The sequence below is a fragment of the Rhinoraja longicauda genome, chromosome 14, assembly GCF_053455715.1.
Source record: "Rhinoraja longicauda isolate Sanriku21f chromosome 14, sRhiLon1.1, whole genome shotgun sequence".
Classification (NCBI taxonomy): domain Eukaryota; kingdom Metazoa; phylum Chordata; class Chondrichthyes; order Rajiformes; family Arhynchobatidae; genus Rhinoraja; species Rhinoraja longicauda.
Window position 1 is genome coordinate 40,686,875 of NC_135966.1, and position 27,932 is coordinate 40,714,806.

Below are 27,932 nucleotides of genomic sequence, written 5' to 3' on the forward strand. Positions count from 1 at the left end.
TACCCACCATGAAAAAGTTGCCCCTCAGGTTGTTATTAAATCGTGCCCTTCTTGTCCTAAACCTATTTTCTCTGGTTCTTGATTCTCCTACCGTGGGTGGAAAGCTCTGTATTAACCATGTCATTCTTCTAGTGATTGTACACTGCTCTACAAGGTCAGCATTCTGTGTTCCAAGGAATAAAGTCCTCGCCTGCCTAACCTCTCCACATCCTGTAGCACCACATCCTCGTAAATCTTCTCTGACCTCTTCCTAGCTTAATTTAAGTGGAGATGTAACAGTATGTAACATACTACACTAATGATCTTTCTTGCACCCATAAAGTACTGGCCAATCTTATCTCCGGGAATCAAATGAACAATTTGTTTGGTAATGTGCAGAAGCGCAGTGAGATTGCACTGGCAAAAGACAGGGTAGACCACAATTCTAACCACAATGCCTATTTGCAAACAAGAATTGATCAAATCAATGGCCATAATTAGACACTAGTTGGAAACTAAGGAAGTGAAATCTTTTTTTGCCTTTTCATCACAGTGTAGATTGATATTATGCTTGTCTAGCCACAAGCATTCAATCTGCATTAATGATAGCCCAGTGTTCCAACGAAAATAATTGGCCTATCATTGCTTGGTGAATAAACCGTACGCTTCAAGCAGGTTCTTGAGGAACTTTACAGATTGTCCTGTGCAATGATACAAAGCTTTTCCCAGACAAGTTCAAATCCAAACTCAGCAGCTGGGGATTCACATTCGGTTAATTAAATAATCTGGAACTAAAAAGCTCATCTCAGTTTTTGGAAGCATGCAATAATCCATGTTGTTTAGAGAATGAAATCTGCCGCCCTCAGTTGGAATGGAGAGATGTCATCAAATGCCCAATTCTTAAATGCCCTCAAACGAGCAATCAGTTCCACAGCAAATAGGGATGGATAATAAATGCTGATCTCGATAGTGATGGGTACATTCCACGAAAGAACTGGCACAATAGTGCAGCTGATAGAGCTGCTGCCTCATAAAACTCCAGAGACCTGGGTTAGATCCTGACCTCGGGCACCGTCTGTGTGGAGTTTCTCCGTGTGCTGTGTGGGTTTCCGCCAGGTGCTCAGGTTTCCTTCCACATCCCAAATACATGCGGATTTGTAGGTTAATTGGCCTCTGTAAATTGCCCCTAATGTGCAGGAAATGGAAGCAAAGTGGGATAATATTGAACTAGTGTGAATAGATGATTGATGGTCAGCATGGACTCGGTTGGCTGAAGGGCTTGTTTCCATGCTGTATCTCTAAACTAAACTAAACTAAACATGGTGTCCAAGCATATTATCTCTACCAAGAAGTTCACATCAGATTATATGATTAGATTCACTTTGTGATTAAAACAGGTTTGGTGGTGTATGTGGCATGCTCTGGAGAAGCCAAACGATAACTCACTAATGGTTTAAAGATCACATACAGCAGTGGCAGCTTCTTTATCAAGTTATTAATGGAATCCCAATGGTGAGAGGTATTTTGCTGTTTCACCATTTTAGGGAAATTTCCAAAATTGGGGAAAGGCTTCCAAAGATAAATTGAGTCACCAAAATAAGTCATGTGGACAAAAACTGATATAAGATTAACTCCATGAATGAGTGTAATAAGTCTACTTAATTGCTGAATTAACTACAGAAACTTGTCTTTAACATATTTCTTTCTCAGCTATTGTTATCCAGTCCCTTGGTCCTTTAGTCCTTTGGCGGGCGACATGGTGGTGCAGCGGTAGAGTTGCTGCCTTACAGTGCTTCTAACGCCAGAGAACCGGGTTCGATCCCGATCACGGGTGCTGTCTATACGGAGTTGTACGTTCCCCTCGTGACCGCGTGGGTTTTCTCCGAGATCTTTGGTTTCCTTCCACACTCCAAAGACGTACAGGCTTGTAGGTTAATTTGCTTGGGTTTGTACACTTGGTATAAGTGTAAATTGTCTCTCGTGTGTGTAGGCTTGTGTTAATGTGTGGGGATCGCTGGTCGGACTCTGTGGGCAGAAGGGCCTGTTTCCGCGCTGTATCTGTAAACTAAATGCTGGCAATCAGCATTTATATCATCATTCTCCTCTGAAGCCATTGTTTGTGAGATTTTAGCCAGGCTCGGTTTTACTTTCAAAAGATGTTAAAAAAAATAATCACCTTAAATTCCACTATCTCTCCTCTTGCCATCCATTAATCCATTTCACATACTATCACCCAGTTTCCTTCCTGGGTATCAATGTTAAAATTGACTTCATGCTGTAATTTAAAGACATTGATTGCTGATGAACTCTAATCGCCCTACCCTGTACATCTTTCACTGACTGTGAACGAAGCCAGGGAGTGTGACTCATAAACAGTGTTTGCTGCTCTTCTGTATCTTGGCACTGGGAAATGAGCAAAGGCCACTGCAGGTTGATTTGATAGATAAATAAGGTGGAATAGTTTCCATCAGCAGATGGGTCTGTATCCAGAGGAATCAAATTTAAGAGAATTGGCAAAAGAACCAGAGGGGAAAGAAAGAAAGCAAAATGATCAGGAAGACAAGTTCGGGAAGGGCAGCACAGTTGCTCAGCGGTAGGGTGAGTTGTTGCCAGGTTCGACCCTGACTCAGGTGACATCCGTATGGAGATTAAACATTCTCCCTGTGACCGCATTGGTTTACTCACACATTCCAAAGACGTGCAGGTTTGTAGGTTAACTGGCTTCTGCAAACTGTCTCTAGTGTGTAGGATAGAACTAGTGCATGGGTGATTGCTGGTCGGTGTGACTCGGTGGGCCGAAGAGTCTGTTTCCACGCTGTATCTCTAAAACTAAATCATGGACTGTAAGGGAAGTGGGAAAATTACTAGAGTGCAGATGGGCAAAAAGGTTGGCATGGATATGGTTGGCTGAAGGGCCTGTGTCTGTGCTGTACCACTGCGACTCTAAGCAGATTCAATAGTAAGTTTCGGAAGGCGAGGAACATATAAGCAGAAGCAAAATTATAGGGTGCGAGGAAAATGATGGGATCAAACTAATTAGATTACTGATTCAGAGGGCTGGCAAAAGCACAATGGACCAGATGTTTTTTGCATTGCTCATCTGTTTCATTTGACCTATTTTAATTCTCTGTCTTCCTGCCACATATGTATTAGTTAGCGTCGGTCTGGCTTCACCGGCACCAAATGCACTCACTATACTGTGCTACATTCTTGAAATATCATTTGGCCCATCTTGTCCGTGCCAAACAAGATGCCCATCTAAGATTGTTCCATTTGCCCACCTTTGGCCCATGTGCCTCTAAACCTGTACTGAATCCATGTACTGAAAAGTTGGGAAGGTTTGACTTGGCAGGCAATGGAACAAGAGCATTGGTTGTGACCATTTGAGCACCAAAAATTAGTGACTTGCCTGTCTGATACAAATTAATTTTTTATCATCGGGAGTAGTCACTTATGTTAACTTTGAAGTAGCATCCCAGCCATATCCTCTGCAGGTACCTCTATCGCTAGGGTTCACCCACCTCAGATTGCTACTCAATGCATGGGATATTATGTCGAGTCTCTGATCCACTTGCACTGTATTTTAAGCCTGGACCACTGAGTTTCGTCTGCAGTTTAGAATATAGAACATAGAATATTACAGCACAGGACCCCCAGTGTCTGTGCCGAATATGATGCTAACTCTATCTTTGATTGGACTTTACTGGCTTTCTCTTGCACTAAACATTATTCCCTTATCATGTATCTGTCCACTGTGACTGACTTGATTGTAATCATGTATTGCCTTTCCATTGACTGGTTAGCACGCAACAAAAAATTTTTTCACTCTACCTCGGTACACGTGACAATAAACTTAACTATACTGAACTACTTTAAGGAATTTATGCACGCCAACATTTTCAAATGATAGTGGCATTTTTGAGGTTTTTAGACAGACGCATGGATACACAGGGAATGGAGGGATATTGATCCCATGCAGGTAGATGAGATTAGTTTATCTCGGCATCATGTTCGGTGTGGACATTGTGAGCCGAAGGACTTGTTCCTGTGCTGTACTGTTCAATGTTCTACTTTAAATAATTGAAATGACTAGCCAAAGTGAGCCATAATTTAGTATGTGTGCCGGGTATGAAACCAGTGATCCTTTCAGTTACTGTGAACACCAGTAAAACCACATCTCATCTCACATCTCAAAAGTCCCTTCAGAGAATTAGTTGATTTGAGAGACCATTTTATCATTTCCTATAGCGTCATTTTTTCCAAATTCACAACAGACTTAACTGCATAAATCAAGATCTTTATCTTTGGTGGTATCAAAGCTATTTTAAACCTGAGTGAAATTGTTTTTTTCCATATCTATGTACTTGGTTAGTTTCTAAATGGGTTTGTGTTTCTTGAAATAAATATTATATCTTCATGCATGAATTCTGACAGCTGAAACATAATAATTTCAAACATTCTCAGAAGAGATTTCACAAACTAGAATAACTCTTTTTTTAGTTCTCAGCTGTTCTGACTAATGGCGTTAAAACATATGCTAGAGTAGCTCTTAGTCCTTGGAGTAACTCTGCTCTTGGAGTATCTGCAGCAGGAATACTGCCATCTCCAGCGGCCTGATCTCTATTGTAGGTCAGTCCACAGGGTTAGAGCACATGCAATTGAGGATAATATGGTATGGTGGCATGGATCAAGAATTGGTTACCATTCAGAAAGCACAGAATGTGATTTTTTGAGACCCTTCTCTGTGACACGGTGGCGCAGCGGTAAAGTTGCTGCCTTACTGCGTCTGGGACTCGGGTTCGATCCTGACTACAAGTGCTGTCAGTAGAGAGTCTGCACGTTCTCCCTATGACCGCGTTGTGTTTTCTCTGGGTGCTCCGGTTTCCTCCCATACTCCAAAGATGTACAGGTTTGTAGGTTAATTGGCTTCAGTAAAAAAATTGTAAATTGTTCCTAGCGTGTAGGATAGTGCTGGTGTATGGGGTGATCACTGGTTGGCACGCACTCGGTGGGCCGAAGGGCCAGCTTCCAGTATCTCTAAAGTCTAAAGTCCTCAGATTGGCAAGCAGTAACTAAAGTAACACAGGGATTGGTGCTGGGGCCGAAAATATTCACAATTTACATCTACTTTGGCGTAGGGGACCAATCGTCATTTTTCTAAGTTTGGTGACGATGCAAATTTAGGTGGGATTGTGAGCAAGACAGAGGATACAAAGAAGCTTCAAGTAGATCTGGACAAGCTAAGTGAGTAACCATTAACATGGCAGATGGATTGCAATATGGATTCAAGGTCATTTATTGTTGTGCACAAAACAGCAAAGCAGAATGTGCGTTAAATGATAGATCAGGATACACTGGTGTTCAAAGGGACCTAACAATGCTGTATTTATATCACTGAAGACTAAATTGCAGGTGCATCCAACAACGGTTTATGGTTTGTTGGTCTTTAGTGTGAGATGATTTGAGTACAGGAGGTGAGAGGTCTGATTGCAACTATATGTGGCTTTGGTGAGTAGGAGTATGTTGTTAGTTTGGTCTGTTTACCTAAAAAAGGATATATGCTGCAGAGGAGTGCATCAAAGATTGCCCAAACTGGCTCCTAGGATAACAGGTTTGCAGAATGAGGAGAGATTGAGTAGATTAGGCGTGTATTCTCGATAGTTGAAGATATAGAGTTGAAACTTGCAAAACACAGATAGAGCTCAAGAATTTGATGCAGGGAAGATGTTTTACGAAGAGACACAGGGAACTGCAGATGCTGGAATCTTGAACAAAACCAATAGTGCTGGATGAACTCAACGGATCAGGCAGCATCTGTGTAGGGAATGGACAGGCGATGTTTCGAGTCAGGACTCCTCTTCAGATTGATTGAAGTCAGGAGAAGGGTCTGAAGAAGGGTCCTGACCCAAAACACCATTTTGTTTAGCTTAGTTTAGAGATAGCGCAAAGACAGGCCCTTTGGCCCACCAAGTCTGCGCTGACCAGCGAACCCCGCACACTGACATCTCACACACACACTAGGGACAATTTACAATGTTATCAAGCCAATTACCCAAAGAAACTGCACTCCTTTGGAGTGTGGGGGGAAACTGGAACTCCCGGAGAAACCCCCGCAGTGCATGGGAAGAACATACAAACTCCGTACAGCCAATCACCCCATGTCAGGATCGAACTCGGGTCTCTGGCACTGTAAGGCAGCAACTCTACTGATGTGCCACCGTGCCAAATGGACTAATTCTGCTCCTATACTTATGAACGTCTGGATTTATGAACAATGAGGTCAAGTGGTGTTTTCTGTCTAGACAATCAAAGTAATTTGTGACCTAAAAGAACCAATGCTCAAAACACACCATTTTATATGATACTAGACCAAGTGGACCCGTTGGGCCCAAATCTCTCCTGCATTGGTGCAGTCAGAGGAAATGGAGCATTGAAAGAGATGCTGCCGACGATCAGATGGAGCAGACAGGAACCTCAGGAAGGAGCTGATGAAGCAATTAGTGAGACGAACCGTCAGAGTAAGCTCAAGGTAGGGGTTCAGTGACCAATTTTCCTGAGCTCTGCTTCCTACTGGTGCTCTAAAAATGGAAAGGATTGAAGCAGGAAACAATCCCATGCTTCCTTGCTGATTCAGAGTGACACTGCACACAAACGCCCTCTGACATCTGCAACTGACTGCGTACCAGAAGAAAATGCAAAGTCAATTCTAGGGCCTGCAATCCATAAATTCCTTTTTAATGCGCTGGGTGCAGCAATGATACTACTGATTTCTGAACTTCTAGTTTGTTGGCAACTTGCATCAGAGTTCAGCTGTAGTTATATGTTTGAACGGTGAGGAAACCGCTTCCGTATCAGTGCTAAAAAGGTTAAGATTGCTTTTGACACGAAAGGCATTAGTTATCATACTTGTTCCAAAATATGTTTATGTCACATCATTGTTTTTTTCTGAATTGCTCTCAGGCTTAATGTCCCATCCGCTCAAGAGTGAAGAGTGAGAATGATCAGCCATGGTCACATTGAATGGCGGTGCTGGCTCGAAGGGCCGAATGGCCTCCTCCTGCACCTATTGTCTATTGTCTATTGTCTATAATAAAGATACTTTAATTGTCGTACATATCAGCAACACCACAATAAATTTCTTATTTGTTGAAGGTTAACGGGCCCATTAATGCAGTAGCACATAAATAAATATATAATGATCAATACTACAATAATTAACAACCATAGTACTAAGTTGCATAATAGTGCAAAACCAACGTCAGCAGTGCAAGCAAAAACACAGTCCATGGAAGATTGTATTTGCTGAGGGAGTGGTTATTGTGTAGTGTGTAACATCATTAAGATCATAAGACATAAGAACAGAATTAGGCTATTTGGCCCATCGAGTCTGCTCTATCATTTGATCGTGGCTGGTCTATTTTTCCCTCTCAACCCCATTCTCTTGCCTTCATTCTGTAACCTTTGACACCCTTACTAATCAAGAAGCTATCAATCTCCGCTTTAAAATACCCAATGACTTGGCCTACACTGCTGCCTGTGGTAATGAATCCACAGATGCTGTAGAAATTGCTCCTCATCTCCATTATAAAGGCATGTCCTTTTATTCTAAGACTATGCCCTCCGGTCCTGCCACTCTCCTGCTACTGGAAACATCTTCTCCACGTCCACTCTATCTAGGCCTTTCATTATTTGGTAGGTTTCAGAGATCCCCCCTCATCCGTCTAAACTCCAGTGAATACAGGAGCAGCGCCATCAAACGCTTCTCTAGGATGGTTTCTTAAACCCGGAGGTTATGGCTTTTAGGTTCCTGTACCTTTTTCCTGATGGTAGTAGCTAAATGAGAGAGTGGCCAGGATGGTGTGGGTCTTTGATGATGTTGGCTGGCTGTTTGAGGCTGCGCATCCTAGAGATCTCTTTAAAGGTGGGGAGGTCAGCATTTGCGAAGGACCAGGCAGTGTCTACCACTCTCTGCAGCCTTCTTCACTTATGGGTGTTGGAATGAACAAACCATGTCTTGATGCAACCAGTCAGTATGCTCTCTACTGTACTCTGCTAGAGGTTTAACAGAGTATTTGGCAACATACTGAATCTCCCCAAACATCTCAGGAGGTAGAGGGGTTGGTGAGTGTGCTAGGCCCAGGACAGTGCTCCACACACCAAGAAACTTGAACCTGTTGACTCTTCATCAACAGACTCTCTCTACTGACACTTCATCAAGTCAGTAGAGAGAGTCTGTTGATGAAGAGAGATCCGTGGATCCCTGACTTTCCCTTCCTAAGTCCAGCAATTAACTCTTAAGTCTTGCTAACTTGGAAAGCAAGGTGGTTTTAGCGGCACCATTCAATCAGATGAATCAATCTCCCTCCTGTACTCCAAGTCATCATTACCCATTATTCATCCAACAACGGTGGTATCGTCGGCAAATTTGAAGATGGTGTTGAAGCTGTGTTTTGCTGCACAGTCAAGGGTAGAGAGAGAGAGAGAGAGAGAGAGAGAGAGAGAGAGAGAGAGAGAGAGAGAGAGAGAGAGAGAGAGAGAGAGAGAGAGAGAGAGAGAGAGAGAGAGAGAGAGAGAGAGAGAGAGAGAGAGAGAGAGAGAGAGAGAGAGAGAGAGAGAGAGAGAGAGAGAGAGTAGAGTAGAGTAAGGGACTGACCACACAGCCTTGAGGTGATCCTGTGCTGATGGTTATCGAGGTGGAAATGCTGTTGCCAATTCGTACTGATTGTGGTCTGCCAAAGAGGAAGTCGAGGATTTAATTACGTAGGGTCATGCGAAGATCTAGTTCTCTGAGTTTGATGATAGGTTTAGAGGGGATAAACAACATTCTGACGTACATGTTATTAATGTCAATTATATCTCCCATTACAATCATTAAACCATCCTCAGGCCCTAAGGTCCATCCCTATCCTGGATGAAATCATTTCAAACTATCACAAACGTCCTGATTATCCTGCACTGACACCTGACCTAATTTAATTACCGAATAGTGAAAGGCCTGGATAGAGTGAATGTGGAGAGGATGTTTCCACTAGTGGGAGAGTCTAGGACCAGAGGCCAGAGCCTCAGGATAAAAGGATGTACCTTTAGAAAGGAGATGAGATGGACTTTCTTTAGTCAGCAGTGGTGAATCTGTGGCATTCATTGCCAGTGACGGCTGAGGTGACCAAGTCAATGGATATTTTTAAGGCGGAGATTGACAGATTCTTGATTAGTAAGGGTGTCAGGGGTTATGGGGCGAAGGCAGGAAAATGTGGCTGAGAGGGAGAGATAGATCGACCATGATTGAATGGCGGAGTAGACTAGATGGGCAGAATGGCATAATTCTGCTCTTAGAACTTATGAACTTATTTTCACCTGTGATATCACTTGTCATTTATTCCCCTATTTTTGCAACCCCTTCCTCTTCACATCTTTCTCCATCTTCTTGCTCATGTTCTCTCGCCTTTGCCCGATGGTTCGAGTCATGCTTTCAATTGTCTACGTACATTGCCCTAGAATTCCTTCCTTAACTTCCTTCATCTCCTTTTCTATTTGGATCTTCCTTGAAACTCATCTCTTTGAACCAGTATTAGATCACCTCTGCCCTTGTCTTGGTATCCATCTATCTCACTGAGGTTTTGGAGCACTAAAGCTACCGTGCCAGAACTTCTTCTTGGTGATACTATTAGAACATAGATCAGGAGTGCATTACCTGAGGGATGGGGCAAGGCACCTCTTAGAGCCTGACCAGACTTTGGACTGTAGTTTAGTTTATTTTAGAGAAACAGTGCAGAAACAGGCCCTTCGGCCCACCGAGTCCGCACCGACCAGCGATCCCCGCACATTAACACAACCCTACTCACACGAGGGACAATTTTACATTTATACCAAGTCAATCAACCTACAATCCTGTACATCTTTGGAATGTGGGAGGGAACCGAAGATCTCGGAGAAAACCCACGCTGGTCACGGGGTGAATGTACAAACTCCGTACAGACAAGCACCCATAGTCAGAATCAATCCAGGGTCTCTGGCACTATAAGACAGTGGCTCGACAGTTACTCCACCGTGCTACCCTGTAATGTGCCTGTGTGTGTACTTCAAACATTCTGGCAATAATCAAAGTCTTGCTTGAATATTGGTCACTCCGTTTACATAGTGGCACTGGGACCAGTCTCAGCAAAAAGAGAGTCAGGTTTGAAGGAAGGCAGAAAAGAAGGAAGATGAAAATAACTTATATCTTTAGTTTAAAAAAAATAGACTGTGACATTTCCCTCTCATCATTGCAAAAGTATTCAGTTTTCTTCGAAGATTTTGCAAAGTTTAGAAAGTTGCTGTTCTTTCTATGAGATTGCGGTGAATAACAGGTTAACAGTGACTGGGTGTGATAAAGAAATCTCAAGTGACCACATGTGTTTTCTTTTGTGTAAAGAATACTAAAGACAGATATAATACTTAAGAGGGATATAATATTAAAGACAGATATAATACCAAAAACAGATATAATACTAAAGAAAGATATAATACTTAAGAGGGATATAATACTAAAAACAGATATAATACTAAAGAGAGATATAATACTAAAGAGAGATATAATACTGGTCTTCAAATTAATTAAAGGAATGCATATGGGAGAAGTAAACAGACCAACAAACTGGATAGGGAGCGACAGATATAACAATAACATTCACTGCAAAAATCAAAACGCTGGAAGTACTCAATGGGTCAGGCAGCATCTGTGGCAGCAACAGATGTATATTGACAGTTCTGGTCAGGACTGCAAGGGAAAGGAAAGATTTTGAGTATATATCAGTACAAAGGATAGTGGGATAGATACTCCTACCCCCCTTCTAGGTAGATAGTAGTTCAGCACTTGGGGAGCCAGAATAGACATGTTCTCTCTCAGCATCATAGCAACACAAGTTCTTTGGATATTCTGGAGTCAGGCCCGATGTTATAAACATGGGAACCTTCCTGTCTTCAGCCCATGCAATGCTTGGAAGAGTGCAGTGGGGACACTTGGTTGTTGCTGTTCCGAGGCATCGATTCACTGACAGTACAACAAAATGGTTTAAACTACACTTCATCAGAATTAGGTGCAGAGCATTTAACATGGCCTGCCCTTCCCACTGGTATGAATCCCCAGCTTGTCACATGCCGTTGGGTGAAGTGCAACCTCCGTAAAGCAGGCAGCAACTGCCAGACGTCCCACTGCAGCTCACCATTTCCTGGTGGCTGAGTGTCAGGCAGGCTAAAGACTGAAAGACTTACATTGAACATAACGCCAGGCCTGACCACAGAATGTCCCAAAGCACTTTACAGCCAATGAAGTACATCTGAACCGTATTCAACGTTGCAATGAAAGTAACACTGCAGCCACTTTGTACACAGCAAGAGGCCGAATGCAACAAGGTGATAATTACAAGATCACCTGCTTTAATGAAGTTGGTTAAAAAATAACATTGGCCAGATCTCTGGAGACAACTTCTCGGCTCGTATTCAAAATAATGCCAAGGGATATTAAGGACTGAAGTATTGATATTTGTGTTGGTATTTTTTATTATCGTCATGTGTACCCACCGAGATATAGTAAAAATGTTCGTTTGCATTCTATCCAGTCAAATCATAAGTATAAACAAGCCATACACTAGTACAACAAACAGTGCAAAGAGAAAAAATACCAAGGTGCAGGATATTGTGTTTCAGCATTATAGCATTACAGTCGCAGAGCTAAAGTGCAAGGGCTACAATGAGGTAGGTTGGAAGATGGGCCACGCGGTCACGCATACGAACTCCATACTGACACCACCCATAGTCAGGATCGAACCCAGGTCACTGGCGCTGTAAGGCAGCAACTCCACCGCAGCGTCGCTACGCCGCATTGACAAGAGCTCCCATGGTGGTAACAGCGTACGTCATTTTGAAAGAGTCGAGTGGAAATGTTCCACTCTTCCAGAACATTTCGATTTTTAAAAATCCATTTTTCTAGTCCCCTGTTCCCTTCACTTATTAAATGGTGGCAAATTAGTGGAGAAAGACACAACATACTGGAGTAACTCAGCGGGTCAAGCAGCATCTCTGGATAGGTGACATTTCGAGTAGGAATCCTTCTTCAGACTGATTGCAGGGTGCGGCAAAGAAACCTGGCAGAGTGGAGGGGCAGGACAGAGCATGGCTGCTAATAGGTGAGCCCAGATAAGGGGGTTATTTGATAGGCAGTTTGGATTATAGAAACTGGATACTAGACACAAAGTGCTGAAATAACTCAGCGGGTCAGGCAGCATCTCAGGAGAAAAAGGATGGGTGACGTTTTGGGTCTGGACCCTTCTTAACATTGTCTAGCATTTTTCCAACGCTGACTCACACTGAAATCTCCACATCTTCACATATAACAGAAAGATCATTTGTTTCAATCAGGCTGTGCTGATGCAATTGGGGCAAAGCAAAATGTCATCACCAGTTGTGTTTGTTGTCTGGTGGTTCATGAGATTGGGAACGTCTCACATGTTCACTTTTTCCAGAGCCTTTGTTCTTGTTATAGAGTCGTGGAAAGTCATAGTGGCATGCAGTGTGCAAACAGGCCCTTTGGCCCAACTTCCCTACGCCCACATCCATGACCAACATGTCCCATCTAAACTAGTCCCACCTGCCGGCATTTGGCCCAAATCCCTCTATATATCCTATCCATGTACCTGTCTAAATGTTTCTTAAACATTGCAATAGTACTTGCATGGTCTACTTCTTCCAGCAGCTCATTCCATACACCCACCACCGTTTGTGAAAAAGGTTATACCTTGGGTTCTTATTATAACTCCCCCCCCCCACACCTAGCCTGCTCAATCTCTCCCTATAGCTCAGGACCTTGAGTCCTGGCAATATCCCCATAAATCTTCTCTGCACTCTTTCCAACTAGACAACATCTTTCCTATAACATGGTGCCCAAAACTGAACACAATACTCTGAATGTGGTCTTACCGATGTCTTTAACATGATAACTGCAACATGATCTCCCAACATCTATACTCAGTACTCAGGCTGATGAAGGCCAATATGCTGAAAACCTTTTTGACCACCCTATCTACTGGTGATGCCACTTTAAAGGAAAGTTATGAACTTCCAAGAAGAAGTATTATGCTGCAAGGGCGGGTTGGTTGTCGACTTACCTGTACATATATTTGCGACTTCCAGAAATGTTAATGAGAAAATATTAAGGGAAACACGAACAGCATTCCTAAAATCTTAGTTTGACTCTTTTCCCTCCTTACTGAAGGGAATATTTTTCTCTGCAAATCAGTCAGCTCTTCCAGTCTAGTTAGCTTTGTTTCAGAGCAGGCAGCTCAGCAACTAACTGTCTCACCAAACTATCCAGTGTAAGAAGGAACTGCAGATGCAGGTTTAAACTGAAGATAGACACAAAAAGCTGGAGTATCTCAGACAGCATCTCTGAAGAAGGGTCTCGTATTTTATTGGGATGCATCACAGTTTGGTTTGGGAACAGCTCCATCCAAGACCGCAAGTAATTTCACCGTATTGTGGGCGCAGCCCAGACCATCGCACAAACCAATCTCCCTTCCATTGACTCCATATATACCTCATGCTGCCTCGGCAAGGCCAGCAGCATAATCAAGGATGAGCTGCACCCTGGCCATTCCCTCTTCTCCCCTCTCTCATTGGGCAAAAGGTATAGAAGTGTGAAAATGGACACCTCCAGATTTAGGGACAGTTTCTTCCCAGTTGTTATCAGGCAACTGAACCATCCTACCGTAACCAGAGAGCAGTCCTGAACTACTATCTACCTCATCAGGGTCCCTTGGATCATCTTTGATTGGACCTTTACCTTGCACTAAATGTTATTCCCTTGTCATGTATCTGTACACTGCGAATGGCTCGATTGTAATCATGTATTGTCTTTCCGCTGGTTGGTCGGCACGCAACGAAAGCTTTTCGCTGTACCTCGGTCACAATAAACTAAACTGAACTGACTCTCTCTGACTCTAATGTGAATGGGTGATCGGTGGTCAGCATGGACTCGGTAGGCTGAAGGGATATTTCTATGCTGTAGTTTTTAATCATTCAAACACTGTGCTCCATTGAATGCAGCTTATTGAGATGCATGTAGCTAATGCTTGTGCTGGTGCCTGATTCACAAGGACAACGTTGCGTTGCTTTGGAGACTTGGACAACATCACAAAGAAGAAACTTGAAGAAATGACTAACACTTAGTATGTACTGTGAACGAGCTGGAAACACCAGTTCCAAAGGGCACCAATAATGCCGCATTTAATGAATTTTTACTACTTCACTGATGGGAATAAATGATCAAAATGGAGTGGGCAGTAATTCTGTCGTACTATGCTCTGGCAAATTGACCTTTACTACAATGAAAAAAACAGTCCAAGGAAAGTGTGTACATAGATTGGTACCACTTAGCACTTTGGTCAACGTGGGTTGTTTTTAAATGTGCTGTACAAATAAAATTGACTTGACTTGACTTGACTTATTGCTGTTTGGTTTTCTATGTTTAACTTGCTCCCTTTCAAGGCGTACATGACACTTTTAATAAATTTAGAATGTGGTTTATTACACATTGCATCCTTTCCTAAAGTGTACTCAATGTATTCCACGACAAGTTACTCACTGTTCATAAGGTCATAAGGTCACAAGTGATGGTAGTAGAAGTAGGCCATTCAGCCCATCAAGTCTACTCCGCCATTCAATCATGGCTGATCCATCTCTTCCTCTTATCCCCATTCTCCTGCCTTTTCCCCATAACTTCTGACACCTGTACTAATCAAAAATCTATCTATCTTTGCCATAAACATATCCACTCACTTGGCCTCCACAGACTTCTGTGGCAAAGAATTCCACAGATTCACCACCCTCTGACTAAAGACATTTCTCCTTGTCTCCTTCCTAAAAGAACGCCCTTTAATTCAGACGCTATGATCTCTAGTCTTAGAATCTCCCACTAGTGGAAACATCCTCTCCACATCCACTCTATCCATGCCTTTCACTATCCCGTATGTTTCAGAGATCCCCCCTCATTCTTCTAAACTCCACCGAGTACAGGCCCAGTCGTGACAAATGCTCATCATAGGTTAACCTACTCATTCCTGGGATTATTCTTGTAAACCTCCTCTGGACCCTCCCCAGCCAGCACATCCTTCCGTAGATATGGTGCCCAAAATTGCTCACAATATTCCAAATGCAGCCTTACCAGCGCCTTATAGAGCCTCAGCATTACATGTTGCGAACTGCTTCCTACCTTTGCATGATTCTAAGAGGTTGCACTGAGGGAATCTGATTGCACCCGATTACCAGGCAATAATGGCCATTCTGCACAGGATCACTGTGGATGAAGCAGGATGCTACTCCTTTGAGATGTTGTCCTTTAGAGATACAGATTTAGCGTGGGAAACAGCTCCTTCGGCCCATCGAGTCCACTCCGCCCAGCGGTCACCCCATACACTAGTCTTATCCTACACACTTGGGACAATTTACAATTTTCCCAAAGCAAATTAACCTATAAATCTGTGTGTCTTTGGAGTGTGGGAGGAAACCAGAGCACCCAGAGAAATCCCAAGCAGTCACAAGGAGAATGCACAACTCCCAATAGACAGCACCTGTAGTTGTATCCGACCCTGGCTGGGGTAGCCTAACTTGACCAAACTGGGGTTTCTGGTTCTTTAAGGCAGCAGCTCTACTGCTGCCCCTTATCTCATTTGACAGCATTCTGTGGTCCTAATTACAAGACCATAGATTCAATCTCCAGTCTTTATCCAGACTGACGACCTTGGATGTGCTATCTTTTCTGTAATCTTATTCTAAGGTCTTGAATGGGTTGGGAAGGGGGTGGGGGGTCGGCACAGACTCAATGGGCCGAAGGTCCTGTTTCCGCCCCGTATCTGTATCTCTAAAGTATCTCCAAAGGTCAACATCTCAGAGGAGTAGCAGCCTGCTTCATCCGCAATTATTATCAGCGCCAAAGACTCCAGTTCAATCTGCGTGCTGTCTGTGTGGAGTTTGCATGTCCTTCTTGTGACTGCGTGGGTTTCCCTTGGATGCTCCAGTCCATGTTAGGTTACTATAAAATGGGAAGTCAGTTGTTAGCATGGACTTGATGGGCCAAAGGGCCTGTTTCCATGCTGCATTTTACTCTACTATTTTGTTTAAAACCTTATTTACATCCTTCGCCAAGTTATTCAATGGACCCATTATTGATAGTTGTGGGATTGTTCTGTGCAGAAATAGTCTGTTATTCAACATTACTACATCAACAACACTTCCATTTTAGTTACAGTGTTTATAAATGCTGGTTCCACTGGCATGGTGACATTTATTGCTCCTTGAATTAATTTGCTTGCTTTACCATTTTGAAAGGGAATTTTGCAGTGAATCAGACTGCTGTGGGCCTGGTTTCTCCTACAGGGGGAGAAGAACGGTAATGAGCCAGATGCTTTTCACAACAATCCAGTAAGTTTTGATATGAGTTTATTTTAGAGATGGAAACAGCCCCTTCGGCCCACCGAGTTCATGCCGACCGCCGATCACCGGCACATACTAGTTGTATGTTATCCCACTTTCATATCCACTCCATACACACTAGGGTGAATTTACAGAGGACAATTAACCTACAAACTCTGCATGTCTTTTAGACGTGCAAGAATACCGGAGCACCCGGAGGAAATCCACGTGGTCACAGGGAGAACGTGCAAACTCTGCACAGGTAGCACCCAAGGTCAGGATCGAACCCGGGTCTCTGCGCTGTGAAACAGCAGCTCTACCAGCTGCGCCACCGTGCCGCCCGACAGCAAGGTTCATACTTGCTTTTAAATTGCACATTATTCAGTAAACAATTTTAGTTCTCTGGCTGCTGCTGAACTCACACTGCTAAGGTCATTATAGACACAAAGTGCTGGAGTAACCAGTCATTAGTCCAGGCCCACAGATTATGTCCACTAATTTAACCATGGCTAAAATGGGCATAAAATGGTTTAAGTTACGGTGACGTTATGAAAGCCGTTATATAAAGACAGGAATTTTACATTCATATCCTGACAATGGGACTCTACGCGCAATATTAACTTATCTCCTTGCTTTTAACATGGTTAAGTGGTCTGAGGTGCTTGGGTAAGCTAATAGACAGTGAACAATGTTACTTATGTTGCTCACTCTTAGCTGGCTGGAAACAAGCAACCTTTCACATTTTAAACTTTCAGCAGATGTTATCGTAAATGAGAACAACATTGTGCAGCATTGCTCGTTGATTCCATTTTGTCTCTTTTTTTTTACAATGGATCTGTCGGCTGCCCTCGGGCAAAAAGTCCTTTTAAACGAGTTTTCCCGGCTTTGCTGTCCTACATAAAATATCTTTAATAAAAAAATTCACTTTACAATTAATTTGCCCTCTGCATCTTGTCGCTCTCCGACATTCATTGCAATTTATGTACCAATTGGATTAGGATCTTAATTCTTTTATTGGAGAGTGTCACTAGCAATTAGAACACATTTCTGCTGCTTGAATGAGGAATCCTATGAAGGCAACAATAAAGGAACAAAGAAGGACATTTCACACATGGTTCTGTGACAAAGCACTTCCCATTCTCCGCAAATAACCTTCATTTCCTCTGACACATAGGGTCCCGTGGTCACCCTTTCCCTTCCCCTCCCGCTAAACCTGTGCAAGTCGGTTGAAATGAGCATCTATACAGTTGGTGTCTCGACGGATGTGTGCAGATAATGCATTGTTGAGGGGGGAGAAAAACCCCAGATCGAGCTTGATTTTTTTTTTGGAAGGCATCTTAGGCATTTATTGTCTGTGAGAATCGGGCACCATATGGCAAACGGCTTCTGAACCAACCTCCATCAAGTCAATGCTGGGGCAAATGGAAGCAAGACTCACCAACAGTACACAAACCATCTAACCATTATTGTCACATGTGAGACTGGGCTTCCTCCAGTGTCGTGGAACCACTATGAAGGACAATTAATGCTCCCGACCTGAATTTCTTTAGTAGACTATACATTAGTCTACACATTATTTATTCACAGCTGATTTTGCATGAAAAAATTATTACACATTTCAGACAGATTTTTCTCCACCCAGATTTATTTTTTTCTCTGCCCCATTGTCATCCCCACTCACCTTTTATTTTAACAATTAATGATTGATTAAACATTTCAGGTAAACTCCTATTTTTTCAAAGATAGTTTAGCACAGTTTAATAATAATAATAATAATAATGCATTACATTTATATAGCGCTTTTCAAACACTCAAAGACGCTTTACAGGGATTACTAGAACATAGAGAAGAGAATAAATAGATAAATAAGTAAACGAACAGAAAAAGGAGACAGAAGGTGAGGTGACGGTCAGTGGTTGAAGGCAGTGCTGAACAGGTGAGACTTCAGTGATGTTTTGAATGTGGTGAGTGAGGAGGATTCTCTGATGGTTTGGGGTAGTGAGTTCCAGAGGGTGGGAGCAGCGATGGAGAAAGCCCTGTCTCCCCAGGATCTGAGTTTGGTCCGGATGGGGGGGGGGGGGGGGGGGGGGGGGTGGACAGGAGGTTGGCAGCAGCAGAGCGGAGGGTGGAGGTGGGAGTGTATCTGTGGAGGAGGTCAGTCAGGTAGGATGGGGCCAGGTTATGGAGGGCTTTGTAGGTCATGAGGAGGATTTTGTACTGGATTCTCTGGGGGATGGGGAGCCAGTGGAGCTTGTAAAGGACGGGGGTGATATGGTCACGGATCGGGGAGTGGGTGAGTAGACGGGCAGCGGAGTTTTGAATGTATTGAAGTGTACTGATGATTTTTGAGGGTGAGCCATAGAGGAGGCTGTTGCAGTAGTCCAGACGGGAGGTGATGAAGGCGTGGATGAGGGTTTCTGCAGTTGTGGAGGAGAGGGATGGACGGAGACGGGCGATGTTTTTGAGGTGGAAGAAGGCTGTCTTGGTGATGTGTTTGATGTGTTTGTAGAAGGAGAGGGTTTGATCAAAGATGATTCCAAGATTCCGGATGTGAGGGGAGGTGGATACTGGGAGACCATCAATATTGAGGATGAAGTTTTGGGTGGATTTGGTGAGCGTTTTTGGACCAATGATGATGATTTCGGAGTTTAGTACGTTCTCCCCGTGACCTGCGTGCGTTTTCTCCGAGATCTTCGGTTTCCTCCCACACTCCAAAGACGTACAGGTATGTAGGTTAATTGGCTGGGTAAATGTAAAAATTGTCCCTAGTGGGTGTAGGATAGTGTTAATGTACAGGGATCGCTGGGCGGCACGGACTTGGTGGGCCGAAAAGGCCTGTTTCCGGCTGTATATATATGATATGATATGATACAGCATGGAAACAGGCCCTTCGGCCTACTGAGTCCATGCCGACCATCGATCACCTGTTCGCACTAGTTCTATGCTATCCTCATCTTCTCCCAAGAATCTAGGTGTAATCTACAAAATGTCACAGCCATTTTTTCTGTTTGCTCTACCCCTCTCTTTCTACAACTTAAAAAATGCTTGTCTCCACTTTCCAGCTCTGTCCTTAACCTGAGATGTTCCTGTTACCCCAGTGTTACTGCCTGATCTGCTCAGTGCTTCCAGCATTGTCAGTTATTTTCGGTGATCTAACCACTGCCTTAGACTGAAGAAGGGTCTCGGCCCGAAACGTCACCCATTCCCTCTCTCCAGAGATGCTGCCTGTCCCGCTGAGTTACTCCAGCTTTTTGTGTCTATCTACTGTTTTAGTTTAGTTTAGTCTAGTTTAGAGATACAGCGATGAAACAGGCCCTTTGGCCCACTGGGCCGGCGCCGACCAGCGATCACCCCCATACACTGGGGTCCTACACACACACACACCGTCCTCCACCATCCTACACACTGGGAGAATTTACCATTTTTATTGAAGCCAATTAGCCTACAAACATGTGGGAGGAAACCGGAGCACCCAGAGAAAACCCATGCGGAAAGGAGGCTGGTTTGCGTGATAGTTTGGACCACGTCGACAGCTTGCTGCAATAGCTGGAGAGAGGAGGAATGCACAGCAGTAATGGAGCTTGCCTAGATCCCTGTATGTATCCAGGCATTCCAATAAATCCTGAGCCTGGGACCAGGAAATCTGCCCTTGTGGAGGAGAAACCTAGCTGTTTCTCTCTCCTGTATAATTATGTTGTTGCACAGTGGCACAGCAGTGGAGTTGCTACTTTACACCGCCAGAGTCCTGGGTTCGATCCTGCCTGCGGATGCTGTCTGTATGGAGTTTGCACGTTCTCCCTGTGACTGCGTGGGTTTTCTCCGGGTTTTCCGGCTTCTTCCCACACTCCAAAGACATGCAGGTTTGTAGGTGAATTGGCTTCTGTAAATGGTAAATTGACCCTAGTGTGTAGGATAGTGTTAATGTATGGGGTAATCACTGGTTGGCATGGACTTGATGGGCCGAAGGGCCTGTTTCTGCGCTCTATCTGTAAAGTGTAAAGTCTAAAGTCCAAATAAATACGGGATTCCAGCTGCAAGTTGTGTGAATTCAGCATCCGTTTTTAATTCAGCTGATAACCTTATCCTCCCCCACCTCCCTTCCTCACTTCTTAGGATTTATATTTGAAGTTGCCTAACATAAATGATGATGAGCCACATTTGCGGCTTTGCTTGGTTTAGTTCAGTTCAGTGATGCAGCGTAGAAACAGGCCCTTTGGCCCACCAATTCCGATCAGCGATCCCTGCACACTAACACTATACTGCACAAACTAGGAACAGTTTTACATTAATACCAAGCAAATTAGCTTACAAACCTGTACGACTTTGGAGTGTGGGAGGAAACTGGAGATCCCGGAGGAAACTGAGGCAGGTCACGGGGAGAACGTACAAACTCAGTACAGACAAGCACCTGTAGTCAGGATTGAACCTGGGTCTCTGGCGCTGTAAGGCAGCAACGCTACCACTGCGCCACTGTGCTGCCCCTGACTTTGCCCGTTGACATTTGCTGACACCTCCAATCATTTCTGGTAGAGCAGTGCAACACCTGAGCTCCATCTGCCCGACACACCATCTATCATGTACACACCTGCATTTGACTGTTCAAATCCTTCACTGGTCAGATTCCTGCTTTTGGGCGTTCCTGCTGCAAATAATGCCCATGATTTCTGCTCATTTGGAATTTCCTGCACGCAAACCGTGGCATGAACCGGTGGGATCAGGCACCATTGTACAAGACAGAAACTGTTTTAAACACCTATCCTTGACATACTTAAGAGTGGTAACTCGGTAGAATGTGACCAATACAACTGAAAATGTGCTGGCCTCAGTCAAAATAAGCACTAAGGTGGGGGAAGGTAAGCTTGGGGATGGAGATGTTGATGGTGAAAGTGATGTTTGTAGGATGAAGAAACTTAAAATAAGTTTTAATACCACAGTGCAAATCAACTTTGGAAAGCATGAATCACTGCTTAAAAGATTTCTGCAGCACCTTATTCCAGTTATTATTTCTAAGAGGATAACTTTGGAGTTTTTATTAAAAACAATTGCAGTTAATGACCTTAGGAACATCCCCTTGTATCTAAAGGAGGTGGGCAGTCCTTTTCTTATATTATGGCCAGCAGCCTGAAGCACATTGTGTCTCTGTCACTTGCCTTTCCAGAGTAATTGAGGCAATCCATGTCCTCCAGAGATGCTGCCTGACTCGCTGAGTTACACAGTGCTTTGTGTTTTACTTCTGAAGCTTCATTGCCTGAGGTGCGGTCTCCCAATCAGACATAAAGGCTTCCATGGTACTGTTAAAGAAGGGAAGGGGAGTTCACCTTATTGTCCTGGCCAGCATTTAACATCATTAAAAACAGCTCACCTGGTCATTATCCCATTGTTGTTGATGGAGCCTCACCCAGTACTAATAGCACTTTGAAAGTACTAGTAGAAACAAGGAGCTGCAGATATTGGTTAATAAACAAAAGGGCAAAAAGTGCTGGAGTAACTGCAGGTCAGGCAGCATTTCAGGAAAACGTGAAGAGTCAAGTCAATTTTATTTGTATAGCACATTTAAAAACAACCCACGTTGACCAAAGTGCTGTACATCAGTCCAGGTACTAAAAAAGAACATACAATGGCACACAAACATAATAACACATACATAAACAGTTCACATTGCCCCCTCAGAGGGCCTCAAACGCCAGGGAGTAGAAATAGGTTTTGAGCCTGGACTTGAAGGAGTGGATGGAGGGGGCAGTTCTGATGGGGAGAGGGATGCTGTTCCACAGTCTAGGAGCTGCAACCGCAAAAGCGCGGTCACCCCTGAGCTTAAGCCTAGACCGCGGGATAGTCAGTAGCCCCAAGTCGGCCGACCTGAGGGACTTGGAGATAGAGTGGTGGGTTAGAAGATTTTTGATATAGTGGGGGGCAAGCCCGTTTAGGGCTTTGTATGTGAATAGGAGGAGCTTGAAGTTGATTCTGTACTGTACTGGGAGCCAGTGGAGAGAGGCCAGAATCGGGGTGATGTGGTCCCTTTTACGGGTACCCGTCAGGAGTCTCGCTGTGGCATTTTGGACCAATTGCAGGCGGGACAGGGACGATTGGCTGATCCCAGTGTATAGGGAGTTGCAGTGTATAGAGTATAGAGAGGTGACCTTTCAGATGGAGACCCTTCTTCAGAAAGTACTGATGGCTGTAAAACACTTTGGGTTACTTAAGTTCATGGTAGATTCTATATAAATGCAGAAGGAAATGATATAATAACTTGTAAAGAGGTTGTGCCTGGAAAACATTAGGAATATTGAAACTGGTATATCTTCAGATCTCCCAAATTAATCACAAAACCATCTTCAGTGCCAGAATTTGAATGATTCTTAATGGATTAATTAGGCCTGAACAGAAATTAGATGGGTTAGTTGTAGATCTGTAATTTAGGTTTACATTTGTTATTGTCTTGTTTAGGGAGATGCAGTGAAAAGTTTTGTTTTGTAAATTATCCCAATCAAATCTGTAATACTGTACATGAATACAATCATGCCAATAGGTAGAGCGAAGGGAAAGATAGAGTGTAAGATATAATTCTCACCATTATAGTGCAACAGTTCCAGAGACAACGTTTAATTTAGTTTAGTTTAGATTAGTTTATTGTCAGGTGTACCGAGGTGCAGTGAAAAGTTTTTTGTTGCATGCTTACCAGTCAGTGGAAAGACTATATGTGATTACACTCGAGCTGTCCACAGTGTACAGATACAAAGGGAATAACATTTAGTGCAAGATAAAGTTCAGTAACATCTGATTAAAGATAGTCTGGTGTCTGCATTGAGATAGGGGAAAATCAAACTGTACCCCATAGACAATAGACAATAGTTGAAGGAGTAGGCCATTCGGCCCTTTGAGCCAGCACCGCCATTCAATGTGATCATGGCCGATCATTCTCAATCAGTACCCCGTTCCTGCTTTCTCCCCATACCCCCTGACTCCGCTATCCAGCTCTCTCTTGAATGTATTCAGAGAATTGGCCTCCACTGCCCTCTGAGGCAGAGAATTCCACAGATTCACAACTCTCTGACTAAAAAAGTTTTTCCTCATCTCTGTTCTAAATGGCCTACCCCTTATTCTTAAACTGTGGCCCCTGGTTCTGGACTCCCCCAACATTGGGAACATGTTTCCTGCCTCTAACATGTCCAACCCCTTAACAATCTTATACGTTTCGATAAGATCCCCTCTCATCCTTCTAAATTCCAGTGTATACAAACCTAGTCGCTCCAGTCTTTCAACATATGACAGTCCCGCCATTCCGGGAATTAACCTTGTAAACCTACGCTGCAAGCCGTATTATGGATGGACCGTACAAAAGCCTGATAACAGAGGGGCCTGGACTAGATAATCGCTTCTGAACGAGAATCACCTCTTTGTGATTCAAATGGTGACTGATCAGCATGAGGAATGGAGGAAGGTAAGTGTGGGGATGGAGATGTTGATGGTGAAAACAATAGGATGAAGAAATCGTTTGTATGTTGAACTAATTAGACATCAAAAGGACATTATTTAAACATTGATGAAGGGTCCCATCCCGAAACATTGCCTTTCAATTCCCTCCACAGATACTGCCTGAACAACTGAGTTACTCCAGCAATTTTTTTGTCTTTAGATATCAAAATATTCTGCCTGTCACTTTAGAGTCAAAGAGTCATAGAGTAATCACAGAAACAGGCCCTTCAGCCCAACTCATCCATGCTGACCAAGATACCCCCATCTAACCTCATCCCATTTGCCACATATGGCCCATATGCTTCTAAACCTTTCCTATCCATGTACCTGTTTAAGTGTCTTGTAATTGTTGTTATTGTATTTGTCTCAACTTCCTCCTCTGGCAGCTCATTCTTTATCCTACCACCCTCTGAGTGAAAAATAAATGTCCCTCTGGTTCCTAATAAATCCTTCCTCTCTCACAATTTATTGCCTATTTAACTGATAGCCTCTGGTTTGATGAAATAAAATACTGCTCACGCAATGGCAGCAATATCTATCTTAGCCTCAGTGAAAGCCAAACTGCAGAAGAATTGTTTGAGGCTGACTTTGCAGGATGCAGCTACGGAGACTTGCACACAAGTAGTATATTTCCTTGATTGAAAGGAAAATAAAAGTCAATAGTTAATGAAAAAAACCCCAAAGTGCTGGAGTGACAGCATCTCTGGAGAACATGGATAGGTGGCACGGTGGTGCAGCGGTAGAGTTGCTGCCTTACAGCGCCAGAGACCCAGGTTCGATCCTGACTACACGTGCTGTCTGTACGGAGTTTGTACGTTCTCCCTGTGACCGTGTGGGTTTCCCTGAGTGCTCCGGTTTCCTCCCACACTCCAAAGACGTACATGTTTGTAGGTTAATTTGGCGTTGCTGCCTTGTTTCTCAATAGCAGATGTGTTTTGATCATAAATCAGGTAAAATAAGACAAGGCAAAGTTATTAAAATGTGGTCAAACTGATGGGTTTAATGAAGTTTGTTTAAAGACAGGATGAGATTTAGAAGGGCACAGTGGTTTAGGAAGAAAAGCTCTGGTAGAACATCTGGAGATAATGGTCTTTCCTTAAAAGCCAGAGTAAAGGTGATTATTAGGAAAGAAAACTGTAGTTGCTGGTTTAAATCGAAGATCAAATTCTTCAGTCTGAAGAAGGGTCTTGACCCGAAACATCACCCATTCCTTCTCTCCAGAGATGCTGCCTGACCCGCTGAGTTACTCCAGCATTTTGTGTCGACCTAAAGATGATTATTGTTTGGTAACTCGGATTGCAGATTGCAGATAACCAGTTCCCGTCAGTAATTTGCACTGCTAAATATGCCAAAATCTGTGTGAAATCACTATTGACTGAGCCTGGAAAAGGGAGAATTTAGTGTGATTGCCCATCGCTTTCAAACGGTTTCAAAATAAAGTCTCAAGTGCATGCAGAGGGCTTAGCCTGAAGGAGTTAATAACACCTAACAATTTCAGAGACCGGAATACACACACTTGGAAATTCAAGACAAGATAGGACTTGTGGGGGTAAAAACTGCATGAATCCTTTATTGTTTTAAGTAGGATTATTTTCACTCAGAAGCAACTGGCAAGAGCCAACAGCTCCTGCAAATGGATCGTTTCCCAGCTGGTGTGATACTAATTTCCTGGGCTCTCCACCATCAAAAGGATTCACGGGAGTGTGGCTCTATATATGTGTCCTGTTCACACCCACTTAGGGACAGCTTGCACATTTCCTATAGTGTAACCTCTATTTATTTAGCAACAGGCCTTTGAAATGACCCACCGGGCAGTCACTTCTGGAGAAGGATGGAATGGATTAACTTAAAGTGCTTTCATTTTTGTCGAGCTGTCAGGAGTGTAGGATACTAGAGTTGTGCAACTCTCACATGGCTAATTCTCCCCCCCCCCCCCAAACGATCTCCACTATACCCCGCTACCTCTTTTTAGACACATTTATACTTGTCTTTCTGTCGGTGAGATTTGATCTCTGAACATCGCAGCTCCCAGCATAACGCAGATCGTGAATTTCGATCCCTGGAGAACAAAGGATTTCAGGATGTCCCAATCCATCTTACACCCAGTAAATAATTTGGAAGTCATCGTTGTTGTAATGCAGGAAATGTGGCAGCCAATGTGCACAGCAAGATCCCACCAAACAGCAGTGGGAAAATGACCGGATAATATGCTTTAGTAACACTGGGGGATAAATATTGGCCAAAATGCATTTCCTTCTTCACACTTGTGTCATGCAGTTTTCTACATCCACCTGAGAGTGTAACTGGCCCCAAACTCAAACACAAATTCACCATCATCTCTCAGCTTAAAAAAACACATTGCTTATGTTCCTGGCATTGTTTCTAACTTCATAAGTTCATGAGAAATAGGAACAGAATTAGGCCATTCGGCCTATCAAGTCTACTCTGCCATTCAATCACGGCTGATGTATGATTCCCTCTCAATCCTATTCTCCTGCTTTCTCCCCATAATCCCTAACATGCTTAATAATCAAGAATTTGTCAATCTCCTCCTTAAAAATATCTATTGACTTGGCCTCCACAGCTGTCTGTGGCAATGAATTCCACAGATCCACCACCTCCTGACTAAAGATTTTCCTCCTCATATCCTTTCTAAAGGTACATCCTTTTATTCTGAGGCTATGGTCTCTGGTCCTAGACTTTAGTTTAGTTTAGTTTAGTTTAGAAATACAGCACAAAAACAAACCCTTTGGCCACCGAGTCTGCACTGGCCAGCGATCCCTGCACATTAATACAACCCTACATACACTAGGGACAATTTTACATTTATAACCAAGCCAATTAACCTACAAACCTGTAAATCTTTGGAGTGTGGAAGGAATCCGAAGATCTCAGAGAAAACCCATGCAGGTCACGGGGAGAACGTACGAACTTCATACGGACAAGCACCCGTCTGAAGAAGGATCTCGCCCCAAAACGTCAACCATACCTTCTATCCACAGATGCTGCCTGTTCCGCTGAGTTCCTCCAGCATTTTGTGTCTATTTTCGGTGTAAACCAGCACCTGCAGTTCCTTCCTATACATCTATTTCACTCAGAGTTGTAAATCTGTGGAATTCTCTGCCTCAGAAGGCAGTGGAGGACAATTCTCTGGATGCTTTCAAGAGAGAGCTAGATAGAGCTCTTAATGATAGCGGAGTCAGGGGGTATGGGGAGAGGGCAGGAACAGGGTACTGATTGTGAATGATCAGCCATGATCACATTGAATGGCGGTGCTGGCTCGAAAGGCCGAATGGCCTACTCCTGCACCTATTGTCTATTGTCTATAGTTAGGATTGAACTCGGGTCTCCTGCACTGTAAGGCAGTAGCTCTACCGCTATGCCACCATGCGTTAGAAACAGAGAAAATAGGTGCAGGAGAAGGCCATTTGGCCCTTTGAGACAGCACCGCCATTCATTGTGATCATTCTGATCATCTACAATCAGTAATCTGTGCCTGCCTTCTCCCCATATCCCTTGCGTTGGTAGACTCTCCCACTGGTTTGAATAAAGGAACCCATGCAGCTTGCAGGGCTTGGAGCAGGGGTATGAGTAGAGGAGTGGCCTAGGGTGATAGGAAGGAAGGTGGAAGAGTGTAGGGGCATCTGATATCAAACTAGTCTTGTTTCTTTGCCACATAGAACTTTATCAGTAGATTCTTCAGTTTACAAGAATAAACCTCGGACTGTTGAAAGATGAAGAGCCCGTATTTTCTTTTAAAAAGTCTGTCTTCTCTCTTGTCTATCACCTGGAACCATTAGGTTTATGTTGCAGAGTGATGTTGATTGTGTGTTGAAAGTCAATGACACTGAAACGAATCAAAGCCTCATTCCCTTCTCTCTTCTGATGACCTTCTCTAGTGCTGTTGAATGTTTCCACAGATATCTATGATCCATGTGATCTTAATGGCCAATTTCCCCCAATAATTCTCCCCTTGTTGACCCTGCGTGCTTTCACGAGAGATCTTTTAAAATCCTTTTTAGGAGATTAGATATCTG